Raw genomic sequence first — 15513 nt, forward strand, 5'->3', positions numbered from 1 at the left:
AACCTTGCTTAGAGCAAGTTTCTCGGATCCCCTCGTGGGGTCTGGGGGAACTATTTATCTGTTCTCCTTGTATCGGCTGAAAGCGTCTTGTTTTATGCTTCCTTATGTCGGTTTATCTTGATAAAAACTGTCCCTCCCTGTCATCTCTTCCTAGTACAGCGATTCCCGAAGAAGGTGTACCTATCCTTTCAAGACACCGAAATGCTGCGTCGACCTTTGGTTCTGCGTTAAAGGGGCGTGCAATGGGTGTTGCTGGGGGCGTTCCCAGCAACATCCATGGCCTTTTGACACTGCCCCAGATTTACGAGAAATCGTAACTCTGAAGCAGTGCCAAAAGCTTACGCCTCCCCAGGGGAGGCGTAAGGGAGGCACAACAGGGAGAAATGTCTTTATTTCTCATCGTATTTCCTTTTTCTATGTGTGCTGCATTCTACAGCACACATTGAAAGAGGAAAAGCCTCTTGTGATTATTTTTGTACAGAAAGGTTTCCCTTCCTGTACAAAAATAATCTTCCCCGCAACGAAGGCACCCTTGCACCATTGTGTACATTCTTTATGTAGGTGTTATAAATGTAGGCCAAAATGCTACATGGCACGTAGAAGGTAACCTAGCTCATTAGATGATGTGAATGCTTCTGAGATGCCTATTTAACATGCAATCACAAGTTCAAATCCTAGCAGAGTAAACTCAGCCTTTTAACATTCCCTGCCACTGGAATCAATACTATATGAATGCAATAATATTATAATGTACTCCTTATTGCTTTTCAGAGCCTCAGACCCATAGCAGTAGGCACTGTATGAATACCACATAAACATAACATGACTACTTTCCAGTCATGACACCTACGTACGCGGAGCACAGGGTTATAAATCAAGTGGTGTGCAGGTAAACAGACCTCTTTTATAAGTAGAAGCTCCTGCACTTGCTGAGTTAACCTAGCCAAATGGCAGTGAAGTACCATATAAAGTCAAAGGAAGAGATACGCTCACATAGTGAAAGGAGAGGAAGCTGGGTACTGGGAACATTAATGCATTGTGATGTAATATTCTTTGCAGAGGTGCATTTTCAAGAATATATGATTTTTCCACGATTACAAGTTCCACGCATGGCATTACCATGCGAATTTTAGTTCGCATGTGTCTTTTCCACGCAGCATTTTACTACACATGTTTTTACACCGCAATAATCACGTTACGAAACATCCCGCACATCTCACGTCCCATTGAAATTTACATAATGATAGTGATAGGTTACATGCAGTACGAAGGAAAAAGATCGATGTTTTAAACAATAAAAAACAACAGATTCCCTTACATTTTCTTTTTCTTTTTTTCATAATGCCCCTTAATACCTTTATTATCAAAGTTTAGATTCTTTTCTGTCCCCTGTGCGTCTTTCACCATCAGCCCTTTCATCCACCGACCACAGAAACAAGCGTCAAAACACGTCTATCAAAACTGATAAAGGACTTCTGTTATGACGGTGAGGCTCTTTCCGTGTTCGTTTTGAGGCCTTGTAGAGCGTTTTTTTAAAGTTTTCTTCTAATTTTTTTATTAATATCCGCTTGTTTCCCCCCCCCCACAGCCCCTCCAGCTCCCCCCCTACCCCCCTCTGCCCCCCAAGCCCACGCAGATCGTAAAGGCAGAAGGAATACCACTCGCGTGGTAAAGACGGTCGTTGAAGGCACCCGCGTTCAAAAGACGTTTGCGTGGTGAGTGACCCGTGGTAAACGTTATGCATGGTAAGTCCTTCGTGGTAAATGATGTTTCCCCATTTTCAACTGCTTCGTAAGTTGGAGTAGCTTCTGTTACAGTCCTGATAGTTGGTGACATGTTGTTTCAGATCCTGGGTGCTTTGATGTAGAAGTCCTGCTGCCTTGAATTTACTTTTCTGCACTTCCCTGTACATTTAAGAAAGCATTCTGGCTGTGGGAGCGACAAGAGCCAAATACGATTTGAGCTTATCAGCTAGATATGTAGGGAGTTCATTGTGAAGGATATGGAAATGACACAGCTTCTTTTGTGGATCAGCTGTGCTTATTGGTTCTCATTTTAATCGAATACAGTAGAGGCGAGAAGAAGAAAAAAAAAGAAAAAGAAAAACACAACCATGCCTACCACCGGGAGGCTGGCAAGAGGTAAACTCCCCAGGTCAGCCAATTATAGTGCGTGGTGGGAAAGTTTGTGAGTTGGGCAGGCCTGTCAGGGCATATGCTGAGAACGGTAGGATTTGAGCAGTGCAGATTGTGTCAATATCATCAGGGACATCCTAAGGATTTCGGGAGCCCTTGCCCAGCCGTATTTTGGGGGTCCCTGTTCGTGACAGCTTTGAATTCATGATCCAATTTCAGCTTTTTCATGTCCTGTTTGACCAGGTCACTGACATGACACAGGCACATTTGTCCAAATTCTAAATGTATTAACATCTAATATTCAGGGATAGTGATGTGCGTTTTCAATGTTATAATTCAACATCAGCTCATTATTATTATTGCTAATAATCTTTGTGACCCCCTGCCATTTCTCATATGTGCGGTCCCGTTTTGCTCTAAAAGACACTGTTTTTGTGGCTGTTGCATGGTACCGAAAAACAAACGTCTCTCAGTCAAATGTCTGTAATAGACTCCAATACGTCACCCATGTTAAAAATACATTAGAGGAAAACGGTACTTTAAACAAGCTGTTAAGAATTGTTCACGGTATTCAGAGCAAGGACAGAGCTGGCTCTATAGGGGGGGGCCTGTGAAAGGCTTTGGCCCTGGGCAGGACCCACTTTGCCCATGCCTTATAAAGTCTCTGAATATCGTCTTGCACCTGAGTCCAATTGCGAGGTAGAGTGCAAAATTTCCAGGTCAAATGCACCAGGGACCCCATGCTTCAGTATCCACTCCAACAGTTACAGGCATTTCTTGAATCCAGGTTAATATCCTGGGCGTGATCAGGTACCAGTTGGTGATGATTTTCACCATGGCTTCCCTTCCAGCTGCTGACCTAGCTATGGTTCGTTCTCTATGAAAGATATCAGCTCACTCATTATCCGAAAAGTTACATTCTAGCTCTCACCTCCTCTGCCCTGTGGAATTTTCTTAGGGGGAAGCTTGTGTCACTGTGGTGTATAACTCAGATATAAAATGCTTGTCATTTGTAGGTCGAGCCCTAAGCCAGCGCGCAAGCGCTGCTCTGGGGTTGATCTGTGGTAGTAGAGTACGGGGGAGAAGCCATGCCAACTCGCCCACCCACTTTTTCATTGGCTTGTGTCTTTGTCCTTTCTAAATTCTGCCTTCTAATTGGTTTATAGACTGTTAGTCCCTTCTTATGACGGCCATGTTGTCATTTACATCCTTCCATGGCTCCTGGCCCATTTACTTCAAGTGTTGCATGAGCACTCTTTCCTTCCCGTGCCTTCTCCCCCTCCCGCTGTCCTTGCCTTGTCTCCACCCCTTACTTGTGTTTTACTTGTTTTTGTACTTGTACTTGATTTACTTGTGTTCATTATCACAAACATTTCTGTGGTTAATGTCACGCAAAGGTTGGTAGAGTAGATACGAGTGACCACACTGCTTATCAATCTACCTAGACTTCCCACTTGTCCGTTCGGGTGGTGGCATAGGCGGCAAGTCAATACTGGCCATGGTGCAGATAAACGAAACAGCCATCTTGAAAAGGAGGTTTACAGCAACTACCAAAGCTACACCTCATGAAAACAAGATAAATATTTGTACTTCCCAATATTTGTACGCCAATTCTTTTTATAATGTAATAAAAATGATTTGTTTTTAAATATCTATAGGCCTATTATTGACCTGTCAGTAAATAAATGTTTTGATTGTAGTTTGATGTTTGTTAGTTATTATATTTTGACAATTATCCTTTCAGACAAAGTACTCATTTATCAAGGTCCTGGCCACTACACGCACACCGTTGTATTACATTTGCGAGAGTTTAAGCTATTGCAATGCCAATATCTCTAACTCTTGTAAATGCGACACCTATTGCATTGCATATTAATTAATTAATTGTGGGTTTGTAATGTGCTAGAATCGACTCCCGAAGGAGTATCTCTGTGCAGTAGACTGCTGGGGAACCCGTCCTGGCTTTCCCTGTGAGATGGTCCCTACTGGGTATCTCCAAGGTGAAACCAGGCATCCCCGGCGTATGTGGGGGGCTGTTGTGGAGATGAGGCAAGCTAATGCCCAAAGTTGCCGAGTGTGATCCCTGGTTAGAGTAGGCACCGAGATGAGAATTATCAAGTCCTCTGACCCTGGTCCACGACCCTGCCGCGTCGGGAATTGAACCCTGGTCCCTGGTCCCAAATGCTTGTTTTGAAAGTAGCCACTTCCTATACTTGGTCCAATGTCTGCTCACCAGAGGTTTCTGCATTTTGCTTACAGCCAGTGCCTGATATTGTTTTAATGCATGCTTTCTTATTCTACTTTCAGTTGATTAAAAGGGGAGATGCCTTTGGTGTCAAATATCTGACATATAACCAGCTTACTGCCAGATCCTAAACTCCTCCGAGTTAATTGTGGTAGAGAAGTCAAGGTTCAAGATAATAGTGGTTAGAGAAGATGGAAAAGAGGTGAGCTGTTTTTTAGTGGTCACTGTGTCCCAGACTGCAGGAGAGGCTGTGGTCACTGGGGAGGTGTACACCCCAGCTAGATTGGAGGTATAAAAGTAGATGTCAAGGCAAGTGGTCCATGTGTCTTACCATGGTACCTTCCATATAAGGATACCTGTCACCTGTACCAATGTTTTCCAGTGTTCTTCTCTACTCCACTCAACCATATATCGCAGCTTGGTGGCCTGGTAATATTGTTTCACATGTGGGATGCTAGTCCTCCCTCTCTCGGGTGGTGGTGATGCAGGTGATTCTGAAGATGTTACGAACCATAAGGAGAGCCAGTGTAGTTCCATTCATAAGGGGTTGACGTGATTGTGATTCAGTGAGCAGAGAAAGTTGCTCGAGATGAAAATGCATGGAACATAACACAAGGTTATCATTTGCTGAATTAATATTGTGTTGAGTACACAACAACTTACTTTGGGTCTTCCTACATCATCAATTTTCATGTTTGTTTTAGTTCCTTGATTTATTATCTTCCTGGTTTTGTATACAGATTTTAGTACTACTCGACAGTATTTTGTGGATACTAAGGGCCCAGTTACGATGGCAGGGCGGAAAACCTCCGACCAGCGGTCAGAGGCTTACCGCCCGACGTGGTAGGTTTAAAGTCCAACCATTGTATTAGGGTGACCACGGTCGGAGTTTAAACGTGCAGGGGATCCAAAATGATTCCGACTTGAGCCTGTCAGTCAGTAGGAAAGGCACCATAATCCCTTAAGGATGGCGTTTAAACCATCAGGATTATGATGCCAGTTTCCGCCAGCAAAGGGTGAGGCTGTCGGAAAGCGACATTGGGGAGCCCTAGCAGGGCTCCCTTCCCCCTTGGCCCTCTGCATCCAGCCTCAATATCCCAGCACCGTGTGGCAGGCACCATGACGTGCCTGCCACAAGGTGCATGGTTGTTCACAAACTTCCATTTTTCAATGTGAGTTTGTGCGACGGGCATTTTCAGCCCGCAGCACAAGCTCCCATTGAAAAATGGAAGTGTCCGTGCGGTTGCATTCTAATTGGGATTGTGGATCTGCCGACCCATGGTCGGGCAGTTCCTTTCCCTCAACTATGTTGGGCAGAAGGAAGCTCGCCTGACATTGTGTTCAGGCCACAGTGTAGGAAATTGGGTTACTGGTTGAGGGGCTGAAACGCACCTCAAGCAGAAACCACAATTCCTGTCAGGGTGAAGTCACAAGCAAACCCCAAATTAACCTGTGCTTAACCAACAGGTAACTTATCAGAAAGCAGTCAGCATTGATGAACATTTGGTACCACTTTACTTGGGCTTACAAGTAAATTAAATGCACCACTTGGGTGGCCAATTTAACATGTTTAAATGGGGGAGCACATGCACTTTAACACTGGTTAGCAGTGTAAACTTCAGAGTCCTAAGGCCTCCAACAACGAGATCAGCAAAAATGGAGGAGTGAGGCAGAAAGGTCAGGGAAGACCAAGCTAAGACTGACAGGTCTAACACATACATTTGCGCCATGATTAATTACCTTCTTGATACCAGCAAACTTTTCTTTCATAATATTTTCTGTGTTTACATCTATTATTCTATCAGCACTGTGAGTCACATTTAAACGTAATGGTAGTGGGTGGCATGCACTCTTCGTTAGCATTACCATTGGCTCTGTCCGGAATCAGTAGTGTTTTTATGATTTTATTTCCTCAGCACCTCAAGTCACATAAAAGCTACATAGTGAACAGGCTGCAAAGTGTGCTTCTCTGTCCTACCTTCTCCGTGCGATGTCTCTGGCATGGTGCCCTGCTGTATGGCGGAAGAGTGAATTCTGATCAGTGCCTAGTTCTGCTGATCTTGCATTTATTGGCCAACTATGCATTGCTGTCAGTGTTCATTTTTGTTTTTAATGCGTGCGCCCAAATGTTCTTAAGAGACTTCCCAGCACTTCCACAACTAGCACGCCCACCATGCTCTAAACGCAAGCTTTCCCGGATATTTAAGCACCTGTAATCCTTTGGATATACAAAATATTTTTGCTGATTGTGTGTTTTGTACAGGCAAACAAATCAGAGGCAAAGAAGAAGAGCTACTTTTCAAAATGAAGTAATTATCCACTTACCTTAAGCCTCCTGGGTAGAAGTGCACGTCCATATTTTCTGCTACCAGTGGCTTCTTGCACTCAAAAGTACCGCTGTACTTTCTAGGTAAGAAAAGATCCGATTTGCATTTATTAATGGATGAATAAATGTGATTTGTAAAACAGGTACAATTGTGGACAGGGATCAGCGCAGAAGACCCAGAAACCTGACCCTCAAAAGAGAAGTTCATTTGATGCTTTGAAAACCCCATTTTGATTAATTAGTTTATGAAACAAGTTGTGGTTATTGTTTCACTCAGTGCAAGAGGAAGTAAAGTCGAAAGATCAGGTGCCAGATAGGAGTCGGATCTGGCTCTCTGTCGATCGGAGATCGAGTCCAGGCACTTGCAAGAGGTTCACAAAGATCACACTGTGATGCATTGCTGGATTTTGGGATTAAGTTAGATGCGTCCTGTATTCTGAAAAGCCTTATGAGTAAAGCAGAGAGTTGTGAATAAATGCTCTCATTAAAGGAGCGCCTGTGAAGCTTCCTCGGGTGTGTGGATACAAACATATGTATTTATTTTGGCCTCAGACTACAGAGCTCTGTTGAAGAAGTCCTGTGTTTCCTTTCTTCAGTTCCATTTCTAGCACGAAGAGACCGAGCTTCATTTTTGGGGAGTCTGGTTATATCATGACTCTAGTGGTGTCAGGTACAGTCTTTGTTGAGGAAGCACAAATTGTCAATCAATCAATCAATCACTGACATTTATAGAGCGCGCTACATACCCGTAGGGTCTCAAGGCGCTGGGGGTGGGGGGGGGGGGTGCCGCTACTGCTCGAACAGCCAGGTCTTCAGCTTCTGCCTGAAGGAGAGGTGGTCTTGGGTCAGGCGCAGGTCGGTCGGGAGGGAGTTCCAGGCCTTGGCGGCCAGGTAGGAGAAGGACCTTCCTCCTGTCGTCGCTCTTCGGATGCGGGGGACGGCGGCGAGGGCGTGGTTGGCTGATCGGAGGTGGCGTTTGGGAGCGTAGAAGTTGACTCGGCTGTTGAGGTAGCTCGGGCCTTGGTCGTGTAGGGCTTTGTGTGCGTGGGTGAGGAGGCGGAAGGTGATTCTTTTGCTGACGGGGAGCCAGTGAAGGTCTCTCAGATGTCCGGAGATGTGGCTGGTTCGTGGGATGTCGAGGATGAGTCTGGCTGAGGCGTTCTGGATCCGCTGGAGTCTCTTCTGGAGCTTGGCGGTGGTACCGGCGTAGAGGGCGTTGCCGTAGTCCAGTCGGCTGGTGACGAGGGCCTGGGTGACGGTCTTCCTGGTCTCGGTGGGGATCCACCAGAAGATCTTCCGTAGCATGCGTAGGATGTTGAAGCACGCCGAGGAGACGTTGTTGACTTGCCTGGTCATGGAGAGGGAGGAGTCCAGGATGAAGCCCAGGTTGCGTGCATGGTCTGTCGGTTTGGGTGCGGTGCCCAGGGCGGGAGGCCACCAGGAGTCGTCCCAGGCGGAGGGTGAGGAGCCCAGGATGAGGACCTCCGTCTTGTCCGAGTTCAGTTTCAGGCGGCTGGTCGTCATCCACTCGGCTACCTCTTTCATCCCTTCGTGCAGGTTGGCTCTGGCGGCGGCGGGGTCGTTGGTCAGGGAGAGGATCAGCTGGGTGTCGTCGGCATAGGAGATTATGTTGAGGTTGTGCTGGCGTGCGATGGCCGCGAGGGGGCTCATGTAGACCGCTCATGTGTGAGCGAAACATAGCTTTTGTTTTATTTAAAAGCAGGTTATACATGAGCATTATTTGAAAACAATTAGGCACAGCATTTCCTTATTGGGAAGGATTAACCTGGCATTAGACAGAGAGTGAAAAGCTTTGGAAAAGTGGAGCCTAGGAGAGTTGCACAGCAAGAGGAGTCTGAAAAGTACATTTGCAAATTTACAATCCCTTGGAAGCAAGCAGAATTTTTGTGCTAACTTTCTGTTTGGCGAGGGCAACAAATTTGCTCAAGAGAACAGCTACACGCTTGGAGGCATTTTGAAGATGAACCTAGGGGCATATTACCAAGGGGGGCGATAGGCAAATATCGCTGATTTAGCGGCCGTTTTCGGCTGCTAAGCGGCGATAATTCTACCGCCCTATTAGCAAACTGTCGCTAACTGATGTTAGCGACAGTGTTTAGGTGATAGCGAGCGGTTTGGGGCCATTTTTGCATGTCAGCGATGTTTATCGCTAATGACATGCAAAGTGGGCGTACCAAACCAGTTAGCGACTGAAAGCAGTGGCTAATGTGCTATCGCCTATTAGCAAGGCAGGCGTGGCGTTGGAAATATTCACGCTAAGCGCGAATATCTCCAAATACTAACACCTGCCCAGACCAATTCTTAGCCATGTTATCCAACGGGAGGTGGATAACATGGCTAAGAGCATTTCGTCGCTAATGTGTGAATATCACTGTATTCTCAGCTATATTCACGCATTTCGTCGCTATCGCTGGATATTTTAGCACAATGGAGAAAAACGTTGCGAATAGCATGCTTTCTTCGCTAACATATCCAGCGATAGGCAGCGATAAAAAAAATGCGCTAAGTGCATTTTGCGATACTTTTCGCTATTCCTTGGTAATATGCCCCCTAGTTATTATCCACTTACCCTAATACATTGGGGCAGATGATAATATCCATTTTTCCTGAACATTAGGAATCAAGTCTCCTTCTAAAAAGTAGATTGGGGCAAGAATCAAAATGGTTATTTGCAGGAGTCTCCTGTGATAAGGAATGTAGGGTTGGCATCATCCATCCACACTAAATATGGGGCCATCCACAATAAATAGGGGGCCTTAGCACCAGATCTGGAAAGGAAGTAGCTACTGGGGGGAGGGCGAGAGTGCCAGTTGGCTCCTCGCCCTGTGGCGGGGTCCTGGCCAAGAAAAATGTCGGGGACTCCTTTTTGGCGGGGACTGGCTCATCCTGGATCAAGGAGGGCAGTCAATCGGGCTCCGAGCTGGCGGGAGAGGGGGCCATCCTGCTGGTGGTCCTGGACTCTCCGGCCCTACCCGAGATGCCGGTGCTTGGAAGAAGCAATTTGGGGAAAGCTGGGGCAAGGAAATGCGCAAAGCAGTACCAGGTGGCCGCCTCTAGGGGGTGGACGACGGGTAGTTAACTGGAATGGATTGGAAGCAATGGAGGTGGGTTGTGGCCTGCTGGTACAACCCACATCCAGAGTGGATCTGGAGATCCTGAATTGTAAATACAATTGTAACCTGTGGTGCAAACTAATACTGCACAACCCTATGTTTATCAATGTGTGTTGGATTGTTTTAATAAAGTTGGTCTAATGAAGACAATGTATCAACAAATAAAGAGGGCGTTATCTGAGAGAATTAATAAAGACTACGAAGTGAAGACCAGCCACTTTGTATGGTACCTTTTGTGGGGGGGCATAAGGGGGGCAGGGTATGGTGAGATGAATTGCACGTTATATGCCCACTATGGGTAGATGTGCATCTGGGAGTGACTATCCTAGGGAGAAATTATCGTCAAGAGTCCTACCCCGTGAGAATTGCTTATGGTGCTCACCAGCAAAAAAGCAGCATTTCCTCATATGATCGTTTATCTTCGCTAACCTTTGTACATTCCAATATGTCCACTCTCTTTTGATCTCTGTCGCCCAGAGGTCATGCTTCGGAAATTGAAGTAGAACAAAAATCCTTATGTACGAGCGACTGTGCAAACAGAACTCTGGGTCCAGAGCTTGAACTGTCAGCTTGCTTCATCTCCCCACCAGTTGTCCACTCATAGGTCCATGGGAAAATGACTGTATACTTCACGCGGGTAGCACTTCAGATAAGGTCACAGGTGTGTGTGTGGCGTGTGAGTGTGTGCTGTGTGCGTGCATGTGTGTGTGTGGTTAAGCATTTATCAATAGTTGGTCCAAGTCAGAAGTATAACTGAAAATGCAGGCAAGACCTATTAGCTCTTCCAATGCTTGTTCTCTTGAGCTACTATGTTATGTATTCGATGTTGCATTATGAAGTCTGTTCTTGTGTTATGCTTTCTCTGCAGTCTGAATCTGACTACTTATTATTGACTTCATCAGCACTTTCTAAATCAGATTAACCCATGCTAATATGAGCATCTATGCAAACAAGGGACAGATGGTGTGAGGTTTGCATGAAAAATGAATCAATTCATTTTTGCATAATTGTTGGTAATTTTCACTATTTAAATTTCCCCGGGGGAAGGGCATGTGCCAGAGGGAAGTTATTCTCATTCGCCTTGTTCAATCTCTTTTTGAAGGAATTTCACCATTCTGCCGCTCTTCTCTTTCATTTCCCTTCCTCTCTCATTTCTTAGTTCCTTCCCAAAGGTTTCTTTGTGTGTATTACCAAATTGCATTCTTGCTTCTTTTCTTGTAGCGCTTCTGGGTGCTATTATACTTGCCTTTTGCTAACATAGCAGGGTCTGTTAAGGGCTTTATATAATTTTGATCGCAGAAGTTGCTTTTAATCTTATGAAACAAGACTATTGACGTTTTTTTCTTATATTTACTGCACCCGAGTCTGTATTATATAAAGTTTTTTGCACATGAATAAAACATAAAGAAACAGATGGTGAATCCTTTGCAAACCTTTTGAGACATCTGAGGCTGATAAATTAGTTTACACGTGTAATAAAGATATTACCAAATAAGAAAATCTTGACTGATTTCCCTTTGTCGGAAAAAGGGCAGAGTTTACATTATTCATAAAACTGTTGTAATGACAAAAAAAGAATGAACTGAGGTGCATATTTACAAGGGTATTACGCCACCGGAGCTTCACTTTTTAAAAAAAAAACGTATTTATTGAATTTAAATATACATGCAATGATACTTTAGTGCAGCTATGGCACAGCAACAATATCAAGATCTTCTATTGTACAACAGTATTTTCAGTTTTGTTAATTTTTGATGTTCTGGTGGCACAATGCCCTGCTCCAAAGCGGCGTTAAGCCACTTTGTGTGGCTTTACGCCACTTTGCAATTATCGTCAGCTTTCACTCTGGTATCTGCGTGAACAGGGAGTGCAATGGGTGTTGCTGTGGAGTTCCACTGCAACACTCATGGCTTTTTGACACTGCCCGAGATTTACAAGGTTCTGTAAATATGATGCAGAGTCAAAAAGTAACGCCACTGAATAGCAGGTGTTAGAATGGCCAATGGAGAGAAATACTTTTATTTCTCCTCATTTTTGCTCTTTGTATATGTGCTGAGGAAAGAGGGAATCATCAAGGTAGTTAATGGGCAGCAAGATGTCCCTTCCTGCACATAAACAATCATCCCTGCAACATAGACGCCCTTGCACCATGGTACAAGGGTTACTACCTTGCAGGGAATCATCCCAGCAACACAGGCTCCCTTGCCCATGGTGCAAGGGTGCCTGTGTTCGCACTAGGCAACTGTTTTGGCACAAAGGGAAACACTGGGTTGCGCCATATTATTGTAAAAATTGCACATTGCATGCAGTACTGCACTGTGCCATTTTCTACCAACTATCCTCTTGCTTTTTCAACAAATTAAGGGCCTAGTTTACATGTACCTTGTGCTGCCGGTGCATCACTCTTTACATGGGAAGAAGTGACATACCGGTCCTCGGAAGCTTGTTTCCGGTCCAGGGAAGGCATGGCTTGGCAGTTCGGGCTGGACTGTTCCCATGAGGCACAGGGTCAGACTGATTTGCATATGGCCCTGTCTGAACTGGGGTGGTGTGGAATGCAAAAAAACGATGGATTTAGGCCCAGATCTCTGTACTGGGGTGAATGTATGACATTGTTCTACATTCTGTCCATCAACTGTGTTTTTTGCCTCCTATGTACGCCACCCTTGTACATAGGGGCAGCATCAAATGAATGGGTGTTGCTGTGGCACGCCCACCGCAACACCCATTGCCCACCCCTTTCATGCTAACCATAGCATGAAAGGGTGCCTTATCTACAAGGCAGCGTTAAGCCACGTTAAGTGCCTTAACGTTGCCTTGTACATAAGTCGCAGCCCCTATTGCCACCGATTGCCACCACAACATCACTATAGGTGACGTTGTGGTGGCGATAGGAGCTTGTACATATGCCCCTTAGTTTTACAGTTCACATTTTAAAAGTGGAGAATGTGCATTTATTCCATTCCTTGAAATGTACACACCAAATACCCAGAACATTCAAATTGTCTTTCTTAAATATCCATGTATTACATTCTCAGAACTAGGCAGTCAGTGGATGAAAGTGGGTTGACTGGCTGCTCTATGCCTTAAGCTGTAATGGGCGGAAGCAAAACACAAATGAGTTCTGAATAGAGCATTGGTTGAAGAGAGTTAAGCCAAGGCTCCTCAAAGTATGTATTTTTTTGTATTACATGAAGATGACAGAAAAGCTAAAGTTATCTCAAGACTGCACCTAATGATGTGTGGGAAGAAAAATCACCTCTATGCTACATGAGTGTGATAGTTGCTTTGAAGTCAAAACGTGTTAACAATAATAAGAGTAAATCAAGCCAATAAGATAATTCATATTCTTCATGGTCCATATGGATTGTATCCAAGGACATGACCAGTATTGTTTTTCCAATCTCTTATTTGTGACTCTTCTTAGCATTTAGCAATACATTTTCTCTTTGAGGTACACACTATGGTTCAGTGACATCAGTTCTTGTGATATCAGGGTCAAGGTCTATGGCATCACATTATTAGATATAGGGTGAAAGTTCATATGAAGTCATCTATTGTGATAAAATTGAGCTCAAAGAGTGTGTGATGTCATTTAGGTGAGTCGATTTTCATGTCAATCCAATGAAGATGGTCCAACATACAAAGACTTTTTGCTTTTAAAAAGGTTTATACGTTATTTTCTCTTCTTGTTCCTCTATGTTTGAATCACTGTTTCCCCGAACACATAGAAGTAGCTGCAAATACATTCTAAAACACACATTTCTAACTATGCCATCTCCCTCCCCATAGTATCTGGAAAAAGAAATCAGCTTCAGTCACAAGATTAAACCTCTCCAATCACCTTCATTTTTCTGGTCAGCAAGACACTGGACCTGGATGGTGACACCAGAATCATGGATAGTGGAAGGAGAAGCCACCTAATGCCCCTGATGGACTAAGGACTTTGCCTACATCTGACTCCCAGGACCAGATGGGTAGTGGCACTGAGGACCACTTTTGGGGAAGACTTGGGCTTCGCTACACCCCAGGTGCCCTGCAGGATGGCCAGGAGCTAATTGGGACTGTGGAGAGCAAAGCAGAGGAAAGGACTGTCACAAGGAGACTGTTAAATCAGCTTTTTTGCACAGTGCAAATGATCCTGGTGACTAGAGAAGAAAAATGAGTCTAGGATTAAGACAAACAGCCCAATGGGGACCTAATTTTGGGTCCAGGAAGATTTTCCCATTCAAACATGCCTAAAAAGAGCAAGAGAGTGTATGTGGCTCTGCTGCAACTTCATTTAATTACCCCAGGAGTAGACCAGGGCCTGGGTTTGGTCCAGAGATATTTCTTTCTTTTGTTAGGGGGAGCGGGTGTGCATGGGGCCCCCTTAACCGAATGCTGATGGACTCAGAGGTACCCCATTTCCCCAGTGGCAGCACAACGAAGACATCCCACTGAGCTGATACATTATGGGTGGGCAGAAGCAAAGGAAGGCCCAGCAAAGCCCATCTGCATTACGATGTGCAGCTCTCACTCCCTAAGCTCGAGACGGGGGGAGCGGTGCACACACTGACCTACCTGCTTCTTGCTCATGAGGATCAGTATAGTGAAATTAACTACTGGCTCCCACTCAGCACTGAAGGGGGCGTGGGTGAGGAGCAGAGCAGGTTGAGTAGCGTAAGAGTGGTTCCCCATGATATCCACCCTCACAAAAAGCAAAGAAGCGTGTAGTACAAGACACAAAATACAAAGAGAAAAATATGTGGCACTGGATGGCAGAAGCAGATTAAGCCTCTCATTAACTATGCATTTTCCTCAGGAGTGGGTGCCTCATAATGGCTTAACAGTGGCCTCAATTTGGATATTTCTTGGCTCGTTTAGACCCAGGAGTGGGCAGATGCACCACAACCGAACAAAAAAGTGTTTTTTTGGGGGGGGGCTGCAAGTGTTACAGCATTGGTAGAAAATTCTACTAAGTTGCAAGGGCTCTTGATTTAATGACTCCCAGGAAAGGGGTGTATTACTTAAAAACACTCCTTGGGCTGCAGCTTTGGCTGTACAGCTCTAGAATGCGAGGAACTGATGTAGTTGATCTTATGGTGGCATTGTATGTGGCCTGATGAGTGTAAAGAAATACTTTGACGTGTGATGTGCAATGCTATATTCAAAGTGCTATTTTGATAATGAATAATAAGAAACGTTGTCATGCTTTTATTAACAATAATGATTCGTTTGATAACTTTATTTCGGTCCTTGACCATAAAAGTGCAGATAAAATACATACAAAGCACAATAATAAAATCCATAAATACGAGCAGTTAAAAAGTTATTAAACAGCAAGTTATCAAAAAAGAAAAAAGGGGAATTACTCCAGTTAGATCCTTGTCAGAAAGGTGGTCCTTCTGCGCCACATACCATATAGGAAGCGGGAAACAGAGAAAACAAAAGGAGGGGAGGTATCATATGTTAAAACTCTTCAAGCCTGTCCCAAGTTTCTGCACGTGGAGACAACCAGCATTTCCGTATTTTGCTTTACGCCGGGCAGAAGAACAGAGCATGCACAATATCTTCTATGCTATTATTGCAGGCTGGGCCGGTTCCCTCATTTGAATTAGTCCATTTAGAAGTCAGCACCCTAATGGGCAAGCAGCCATGTCTCAATTGGGTATATAGTTTTCTCGCAAGGGT

General features: G+C 44.7%; 1 long non-coding RNA gene across 1 annotated transcript in view; it reads right to left on the minus strand.

The window, feature by feature from the left end:
* Window positions 1-15513, minus strand: part of LOC147711362 (uncharacterized) — a 35125-nt gene that overhangs the window by 12140 nt on the left and 7472 nt on the right. The window contains exon 2 of the long non-coding RNA XR_015295694.1: window positions 6706-6786. This is a non-coding gene — a long non-coding RNA (uncharacterized LOC147711362). The remainder of the gene's footprint in view (window positions 1-6705; window positions 6787-15513) is intronic.

Source organism: Lissotriton vulgaris, chromosome 5, assembly GCF_964263255.1.
Source record: "Lissotriton vulgaris chromosome 5, aLisVul1.2, whole genome shotgun sequence".
NCBI classification, from domain to species: domain Eukaryota; kingdom Metazoa; phylum Chordata; class Amphibia; order Caudata; family Salamandridae; genus Lissotriton; species Lissotriton vulgaris.